Source organism: Primulina eburnea, chromosome 4, assembly GCF_022965805.1.
Source record: "Primulina eburnea isolate SZY01 chromosome 4, ASM2296580v1, whole genome shotgun sequence".
In the NCBI taxonomy this organism is placed as follows: Eukaryota; Viridiplantae; Streptophyta; class Magnoliopsida; order Lamiales; family Gesneriaceae; genus Primulina; species Primulina eburnea.
Genome location: NC_133104.1, coordinates 20,892,423 through 20,901,891, shown reverse-complemented (window position 1 = coordinate 20,901,891; position 9,469 = coordinate 20,892,423).

The window sequence follows — 9,469 nt, the reverse complement described above, 5'->3', positions numbered from 1 at the left end:
TGAGAGAAATGTAAATTTTGATTTATGGAAGTGTTCCTAAATTAAAATTTGGCCAAGTGAATAATGTAATGTAAAATTGTGATTTTCATAAACATTATTATGGACTAAATAAATTAATTCAAGTGTTGAATTAATTAAACACTAGTGGACCTAGTAGAGTCCAAATAATTAAATTAATTCAAGTGTTGAATTAATTAAATAATATTGAGTCTTGTAGAGCTCAATTAAAATAATTATTTAACTAGTGTGACTTGGGTAAATTCAAGTAATGTTTAATTAGTCTCAAATATGTTTGAGATAATTAAATTTAGTCCAAGGTTTTTAATTTGATTAAAAAACCATATTATATAATATGCATGCATGGGAGGTCAAGAGTTGGAGACTACTTTTTGGGATATCAAGGCATGGCATGCAAAAAGGTGTTTTTGCTTTTGCTTTTTGGACATCCAAGACTAGTCTTCCTTCCCCATTCTAGCAATGCACTTGGCCGAAACTTCTTGCATATTCTCTCCATATTTTTTTCCCTTTTGTGTTCTTCAATTTGTTGGAGAAAACACACACTTCTCTTTGAAAAATCCTCATGTTTTTCTAGTGCAAAATATGAGGGGATCTTCCTAGTTAGTGGTGGGCCTAATTTTGAAGGAAAGGAAGGAAAGCTTGTAGATCTTCTTCATTCAAGAGCTAAGGTTTTTAAATCTTAGGAGCCATACAACAACCTCAAGAGGTTGATAGGTACACTTTCTTACACCCTATGAATGTCATTTTGTGTGTTTTTGTATTTGTTGCACAAGGAAATGGGGTGGCCGAAATTCTAAGCAAAAATTTTAGATTTCAAACTTCCGTTGCGCTTGGCCACCGTAACCGGTCCGCTTTCAAGTGGTATCCGAGCTATGGTTACGTTTTTGTGTAGCAAATACAATATATATTATGTTGAGATCGATTTCTAACCGCATGAGTGTGTTTTTGCAACAATCGAGGGCCGTTTTTGGGGAAAAATTCGGGCAGCAAGTTGCTGCCGTGTCGGGCAGCTCGGGCTGCCCGAGGGGCTGCCCGTTTCGGCAGCTAGGGCAGCCGCAGGGGCTGCCCGAACAGCCCCATCATTTTAAATAAAAAAAATTTTTGGTAAGTTGGCCGGAATCCGGCGACGGCGATGACGACTAGGGTCTCCAAAAGTGTTTTGGATTCATAGTGTCATGGGCCTTGAGTTGTTGGGCCATGGATGGCTAACAGTGTTTGTGAATTTTAAATGGGCCGAAATGTTTTTGGTGAAAATGATTTTTGGGCCCTTAAGTTTAAAATTACAAAAGTTGCAATATTTTCTCATGAAATAATAATTTAAGTTGGACTTTGATTATTTATAGTAAATTGTGATTTACAAGAAATTCGGTTATAAATAAATTAATTTGAAAGTAGACAAAGGTGTTTGTATACTTTGTTAATTTAGTTTATAATCGTGGCGTGTAGTAGCCCGAATTCCAAATTGGGTAATTAACGGAGTAATGGTGATTAAGAAGGTTTAAGGTGTAATTTTGGCTATGGTCATGATCGGACGGACCGAAGGGGTTCGGAAGCACCGAAGAGTTCGGACGATCCGAAGCTTTTTCCCTTCTGATTCTTATCAATTTTGAGGCAATAAACGTTTATATATTTCGTCACTTGCATGCCAATGAAACGTGGCTTCCTTTGGCCAAATCTTGGCTGGCGCTCGGGCGTTCGAAACTTACCGCCCTGTGAGCGCGAGCTCGGCGCTCGGGCGGTAAAGATCTACCGCCCGGGCGCGGAAGGTTCTGCCCGCCATGCGACATTCTGGCGCTCGGACGGTCATAAATTACCGCCCGGGCGCCACACCTTCTGCCCGAACATGATGCCATGGAACATTGGCGCTCGGGCGGTCACTTTCTACCGCTCGGGCGCCACTAGTTCTGCCCGAAATTGGTGAAATTTATATTCTTTATCCAATCTGGTCTCGTAGTGGCCCGTTTACAGTTATATCTATTTAATTCACTAATCTCATAGCAAATTACGATAATCAAATCCCCGGGCATTACAGTTGATGAGATTATGAGTTGATTGTGATTGAGTATGATGTTCTTGAGTTGACCGGTACCGAGAATTACGCTGTTATGCCGTCGATTTGTACCGAGATTTATTATTGATTTGCATATATGTTTCTTTGAGTTAGAGATTGATATTGTGTGTCTACACATTGCCATTTCAGATTTGAAGTGACAGATTTGACATTTGATTCGAGATCTTGACAGACAGTGCGACAAGAAAGGTATAATTCATGTGGTCTTGGGATTGCACAACTCGATTCAGATTTGATACGAGTTTCCCTAAATCACATACTAGATTGTTATTACATTGAGTATGTAATGTCTTGTTTATTGATTTATATTCGAGTCTTGAGATAGGAGATATTGGCAGATTGCCAAAACTAGACGTTTCGGTGTATCGACGCATAGGAGCAGATTTGCTATATGTGTAGACCCTCGATACAGAGTTGACCGAAGTCTAGGAATAAGACGTACCGTTGCCCCGAGTGGTTGGGTAGGTGACAGACCGTCTTATTCACACCGGGATCCCTAGATTAGAAATGAGTCGAGTCAAGAGTTAAATATTGAATATAGATTTGTATTCTTCTACATGTTTAGATTTTATTCATGTTACTTGATATATTTTATGCTTTTGTACATGATTATGACATTGCATGCATCCATGTTTTATACTGGGATATGTTTCTCACCGGAGTTATCCGGCTGTTGTCGTGTCTGTATGTGTGCATGGCAACAGGTGGGGCAGGATCTGGGTCTCGAGCTAGATGAGAGATGGATGATAGCGTGGAGATCTCGGGCATTGCAGATTACTAGTGTTTTATTATGAAACTTGTACTACTCGTGGTTGTAGTTGATATTTAAACACTAGTGTATGGTTGTATTAAACAGACTGGTATGTATCTTATGTCGTTTAGTTCATATATAGACTTGTGATGCTTTAATTATACATTTGAAATAATGTTAAAAGCAAATTTTTGACCCACATTTTCGAACAAAGATCCAATTAAATCTCAAAAGAATTGAGTTAGAGCCCGGGTCCCCACAACAGGTGGTATCAGAGCAGTAGGTTCTGTAGACTGAGATAGAATAGAATAAGCGGGGTAGATCGAGTCATCTTCCTTGCTTTTGAGATGCTAGCATGATTATTGCTTTCCCTACTATATGTTGTGTTGTATTATCTGAATTGATTTACAGCATTTCAAGCCTGAATCAGAACCGATTCTCGATCAGAGTCTATGATCAGAGGAGGGCTGAGACAGATGATATTAATTGTGTACTAATCAGTTTGGTAATCAGATTTATGCCGCCTAGACGTATACCACAGCCAGAGCAGGGTAGCACATCAGGTGCACAGATGGATGTCACCGCTACGCCGATGGAGACCTTATTGAAGAGATTTCAGTCCTTCCATCTGCCTACCCTGAAGGGCACAGAGAGTGCAGTAGAGTGCGAGAGCTGGCTTGATGATATCGAGATGTTGTTTGAGTCTTTGGCATATACTGATGAGCGACGTGTGAAACTAATAGGGCATCAGATGCAGGAGGTTGCCAAGAGCTGGTGGTTGACTACGAAGAGAGCCTTGGAGCACCGAGGCATTGACATTACGTGGAAAGTCTTCAAGGATGAGTTCTATCAGCGCTTCTTCCCCGTTTCCTACCGAAAAGTTAAAGGAGCTGAATTTGCGAATCTGAAGCAGGGACAGTGGAACATCGAGGAGTATGTGGCTAAATTTTCTGCATTGCTACGATTTGCACCTCATGTGGCAGGGAACGACGAGGCAGTGGCCGATCAGTTCATCAACGGATCGAATCCCGATGTCTTTACCCTGGTGAACACGGGCCGGCCTAGTACTTTTTCAGAGGCATTGAACCGAGCGAAGGGAGCAGAGGCTGGCTTGATCAGGCAGCGAGGAGCTTCCTACGGTGTTCAGGGGCAGAGACCGCCATAGCCTACTACCGTACAGTTTCCACCACCTCCTCCTCGTTTTGACAGCGGAGCTAGTGGTAGTGGCAAGAAGGAGTTTCTGAAGGCTAAAGGCAAACAGTTTAAGAAATCTGGAAGTAGTTCATCGAGTTCGAGTGGATCTCGACAGAGAGGTCAGGGGTCAGATTATAGTGGCGCATACTGTGGTTCGTGCGGAGGGCGACATACCACGGAGCAGTGTCAAGGAGTTCTGGGACGCTGCAACATCTGTAGGCAACAGGGACACTTCGCTAGAGTTTGTCCCCAGAGAGGTGCACAACGATTCCAGAGCACCGGATCATCAGCACCAGCGCCACAGATGGAGAGACAGGCATCTTCTGTACACTCCTTTCAGACACCCTCTACACAGACCCAGCAGAGACCAGGAGGTAGTCAGACGGTGAGTCAGCCTCCCCGACAGCAGGCACGTGTCTTTGCCCTGACAGAGGAGCAGGCGCAGGAGGCGCCAGATGACGTCATTGCAGGTAGCTGTTTTCTTTGCGGTTATCCTGCATATGTGTTGATAGACACAGGGGCATCTCATACATTCATATCTGAACATTTTGCATTGAGACATTCGTTGCCTGTTGAGTCGATGTCTACGGTAGTGTCTATAGCTTCTCCGTTGGGAAGTGGTTTGATATCTGTGACTACTGTTAGACACTGTATGCTTCAGTTTGAGGGGCATGAGATTGATCTTGATTGTGTAGTATTTGTTTTAGCTGATTTTGATTGTATAGTTGGCATAGACATGTTGACCAAGTACAGGGCCACGGTAGATTGTTTCCACAAAATTGTCAGATTCAGACCTGAAATGACAGAGGAGTGGAAATTCTACGGCAAGGGTTCCAGATCTCGGATTCCCTTAGTATCTGCTCTGACTATGAGTAGACTGCTTCAGAGAGGAGCAGAGGGCTTTCTCGTAAATTCAGTAGATTTACTGAAGTCGAGCCCAGCATTGGCAGATTTGCCAGTGGTTTGCGAGTTTGCAGATGTTTTTCCTGATGAGATTCCACGGTTGCCTCCAGTTCGAGAGTGTTCACAATGAAACTCTATGAATAAGCAATCTTTATTTTAATAATATTTGAAATTATTATTTTGGCAAATCTTTATCTGTATACCCATGCTAGCTGCATAGATAAAGCCCTTGAATATACAAATAGTAGAAAGAATATGAGATGCTCATATGATGAGTATCATGAAACTCATATTTGTAATACTGTATATTCTAAACGGTTCCTAGTCGATTCAGCCGCCACTAAGAAGGATATAGGCCGCTCGAGTTAGAGACTAGTATCTGCGATGTGAGTACCATGTTTCATTGGTAGGGGACATTGTGATGTCCGAACATGCAGATAGGTGCTCCTTGTAGAGTGCACTGAACAACCCTCCATAAAAGGACTTTCCAAGTGGTTCTCACTTATCGAGTGGAAAAGTCCTGGTTTATGGTTGTACAGAATTAGTCCTTATGACCCGGGACAACATTGAGACTCTATGTGCTAGAATTACACTTTGACTTGTTTACCGACTCTCATGGGGTCATCAGGTGGCAAGGTTGGGTGTTCTGTCGAAACACATAGGAGTCGATGCATTGTAGTCGGGGATTCACCGCTTACCTTCGGGTATGGATATCCTATGTGTTATCATGTGTATGTAGATCGAAATCTCTGGCCAGAGTATGGTTGTAATTATGAAAGGTGTTTCATAGATTGCACCATCGATGCAACTACGACATGACACATAGTATCGATTCATTGACAACTCTCGATAAACCAATGGTTGTCGAATCGATCGGGATATATGAGTTGAAGGGACCGTACTGTACGCTAACCATAATTGAATGGTTCTTGCAGGCACTATCATGTGATACCTAGGGAATCACGTAAGCGATGCTGCTAGGCGTTTAACGTGATTGGTTGGGTACTATCAGACTTGAGTTCTGACGTTCTTACTATCAAGGAGTTGATAAGTAAGAATGGAGCAATTGGGGTATGCTCGAATAAGGACATGTTTAGTCCGAATCACATGGAGATGTGAACCCACGGCTAGTTGTATCAATGAACCATTGAGGGCCACACAAGTACTAGCTTTGTAAATCCCGATGAGAAGTAAAAATAGTTCAATGTGTTGAACGGCTTATAAAGGAGTTTATAAGCGTAAGGAAAATTAGAAGTATGACTTCTATAAAGGAGAAAATAGTTCAATGTGTTGAACGACTTATAAATGAGTTTATAAGTGCAAAGAAAAATAGAAGTATGACTTCTAAGAGAGAAACATAAATTTTAATTTATGGAAGTGTTCCTAAGATTAAAATTTGGCCAAGTAAATAATGTAGTTGAAAATTGTGATTTTCATAAACATTATTGTGGACTAAATTAAATTAATTCAAGTGTTGAATTAATTAAACACTAGTGGACCTAGTAGAGTCTAAATAATTAAATTAATTCAAGTGTTGAATTAATTAAATAATATTGAGTCTTGTAGAGCTCAATTAAAATAATTATTTAACTAGTGGGACTTGAATAAATTCAAGTAGTATTTAATTAATCTCAAATGTGTTTGAGATAATTAAAATTTAGTCCATGGTTTTTAATGTGTTAGAAACCATATAATATATGCATGACATGCTAGGGTTTGCATGCTTGGGAGGTGAAGAGACTTTGAATACTTTTTAATAAAATAATGCATGGCATGGGGAACAATTTTTTCCACTTTTCCCACACCCAAGTCTAGACTTCACTCCCTCATTCTTGTATCTCACCTTGGCCGAAATTTCCCTTCCTTTTCTCTCCAATTTTCTCTTCTTTTGTGTTCTTCAATTTGTTGGAGAAAACACAACACTTCTCTTTGAAAAATCCTCAAATATTTCTAGTGCAATATTTGAGGGGATCTACCTAGTTGGTGGTGGGCCTAATTTGAAGGAAAGATTCAAGGATTTGGAGGAGGAGCTTGTAGATTCATCTTCCATTCAAGAGCTTTGTTGTTCAACAACAAAGTTGGAGCCACAAACAACTTTTTAAAGTTGATAGGTATACTTTCTTACACCCTATGAATGTCATTTTGTGTTTTTATTGTATTTGTTGCACAATGTATGGGGTGGCCGAAATTTTGAGCTAAAAATTTTAGATTTCAAACTTCCGTTGCGCTTCCGGCCACCGTAACCGGTCCGCTTTCAGATCTTCTGTCCAAGGGTTACATTAGACCGAGTGTATCTCCTTGGGGTGCTCCGGTGCTTTTTGTCAGAAAGAAAGATGGTTCGATGCGACTGTGTATTGATTATAGGCAGCTGAATAAGGCAACAATGAAGAACAAGTATCCTTTGCCGCGCATCGACGACTTGTTTGATCAGTTACAGGGATCTTCTGTATATTAGAAGATTGATTTGAGATCAGGGTATCATCAGCTCCGAGTTAGAGACGTTGATATTCCGAAGACTGCATTCCGAACCAGGTATGGACATTACGAGTTTGTTGTTATGCCTTTCGGTTTGACGAATGCACCTGCGGTGTTTATGAGTTTGATGAACCGCATTTTTCAGAGATATTTAGATGATTTTGTGATTGTGTTTATTGACGACATTTTGGTGTATTCGAAGAATTTGACTAAGCATGCAGATCATCTGAGGATCGTATTGAAGACTTTAAGAAAAGAGCAGTTGTATGCCAAATTGTCCAAGTGTGAGTTCTTGTTGCGACAGGTTGTCTTCTTTGGGCATATTATATCTGGAGAGGGTATTGCGGTAGATCCGAGTAAAGTTGAGGCTGTTATCAGTTGGCCGAGACCGACTTCTGTGCCTGAGATACGCAGTTTCATGGGTCTAGCCGGGTATTATCGACGTTTTATTCGAGATTTCTCCAGTATAGCGAAGCCTATCACCCAGTTGACACAGAAGAATATGCCATTTGTGTGGTCCGAAGATTGTGAAGCCAGTTTTGTAGAGCTGAAGAAGAGGCTGACTAGTGCGCCTGTCTTGATGATTCCTGCAGGTACAGGTGAGTTCGTTGTATACTGTGACGCATCTCACAGAGGGTTAGGATGTGTTCTTATGCAGCGAGGGCACGTGATAGCATACGCCTCTAGACAGCTGAAGCCGCACGAGACTCGTTACCCGATTCATGATCTTGAATTGGCGGCGATTGTTTTGGCACTCAAGATCTGGCGTCATTATCTGTATGGCGAGAAATTTGAGATCTATTCCGATCATAAGAGCCTGAAGTACCTCTTTTCTCAGTGAGAGTTGAATATGAGGCAGCGACGATGGCTTGATCTGCTGAAAGATTTTGATTGCGAGATCAAATACCATCCTGGAAAGTCGAATGCAGCGGCAGACGCCTTGAGTCGAAAGGTATGTGCTCTTTCCTTGTCGACTATAGGTGTATCGAGTTTAGCAGAAGATTGTTGCTTGTCTGGGTTGACATTTGATATAGAGAGTAGACCGTTGCGACTTGCTGCTATTCAGATTGAGCCAGATCTGATTTTGAGGATCAAAGAAGCACAGAGAACTGATCCGAGCGTGCAGAGATCGATTGATATGGTCAGAGCTGGTCATATATCAGAGTATCAGGTTAGAGATTCTGTTCTGTATGTGAATAACCGCTTAGTAGTGCCAGAGATTTCAGATTTGAGACGACAGATCATGTCAGAGGCACACTGTAGTCGGTTCAGCATTCATCCTAGAGGCAGGAAGATGTACAATGATTTGAAGACACAATTCTGGTGGAAACATATGAAGACAGACATTGGAGAATTTGTGTCTAGATGCCTAAATTGCCAACAGGTGAAGGCAGAAAGAAAGAAGCCCGGAGGTTTACTTCAGAGTTTGTCTGTTCCTGAATGGAAATGGGACCACATTTCCATGGATTTCGTGACGAAGTTACCTCGATCTTCGCGGGGCTTTGACGCGATTTGGGTTGTGATAGACTGACTGACCAAATCAGCGTGCTTTATTCCGTACAGAATGACCTATCGACACGATCAGATGGCAGAGTTATATGTCAGAGAGGTCGTCAGATTGCACGGTGTGCCGAAGTCGATCGTATCAGATCGGGATCCACGATTTACTTCTCACTTTTGGCACAGCTTGCAGCAGGCTTTAGGTACGACTTTACACCTGAGCACTGCTTATCATCCCCAGACAGACGGACAGTCAGAGCGGACTATCCAGACTTTAGAGGACATGCTGAGAGCTGTAGTACTAGACTTTGGTACTAGTTGGCAAGATTCATTGCCGTTGTGTGAGTTTTCATACAACAACAGCTATCAGACTAGCATAGAGATGGCACCGTTCGAAGCTTTATACGGAAAGAAGTGCAGATCTCCGTTGTACTGGGATGATATCTCTGAGGTACCAGAGTTAGGGCCTGATATGATTCGTGAGATGACCGAAAAAGTGAAGATCATTCAAAAACGAATGAAGACAGTACAAGATAGGCAAGCGAAGTACGCCAATA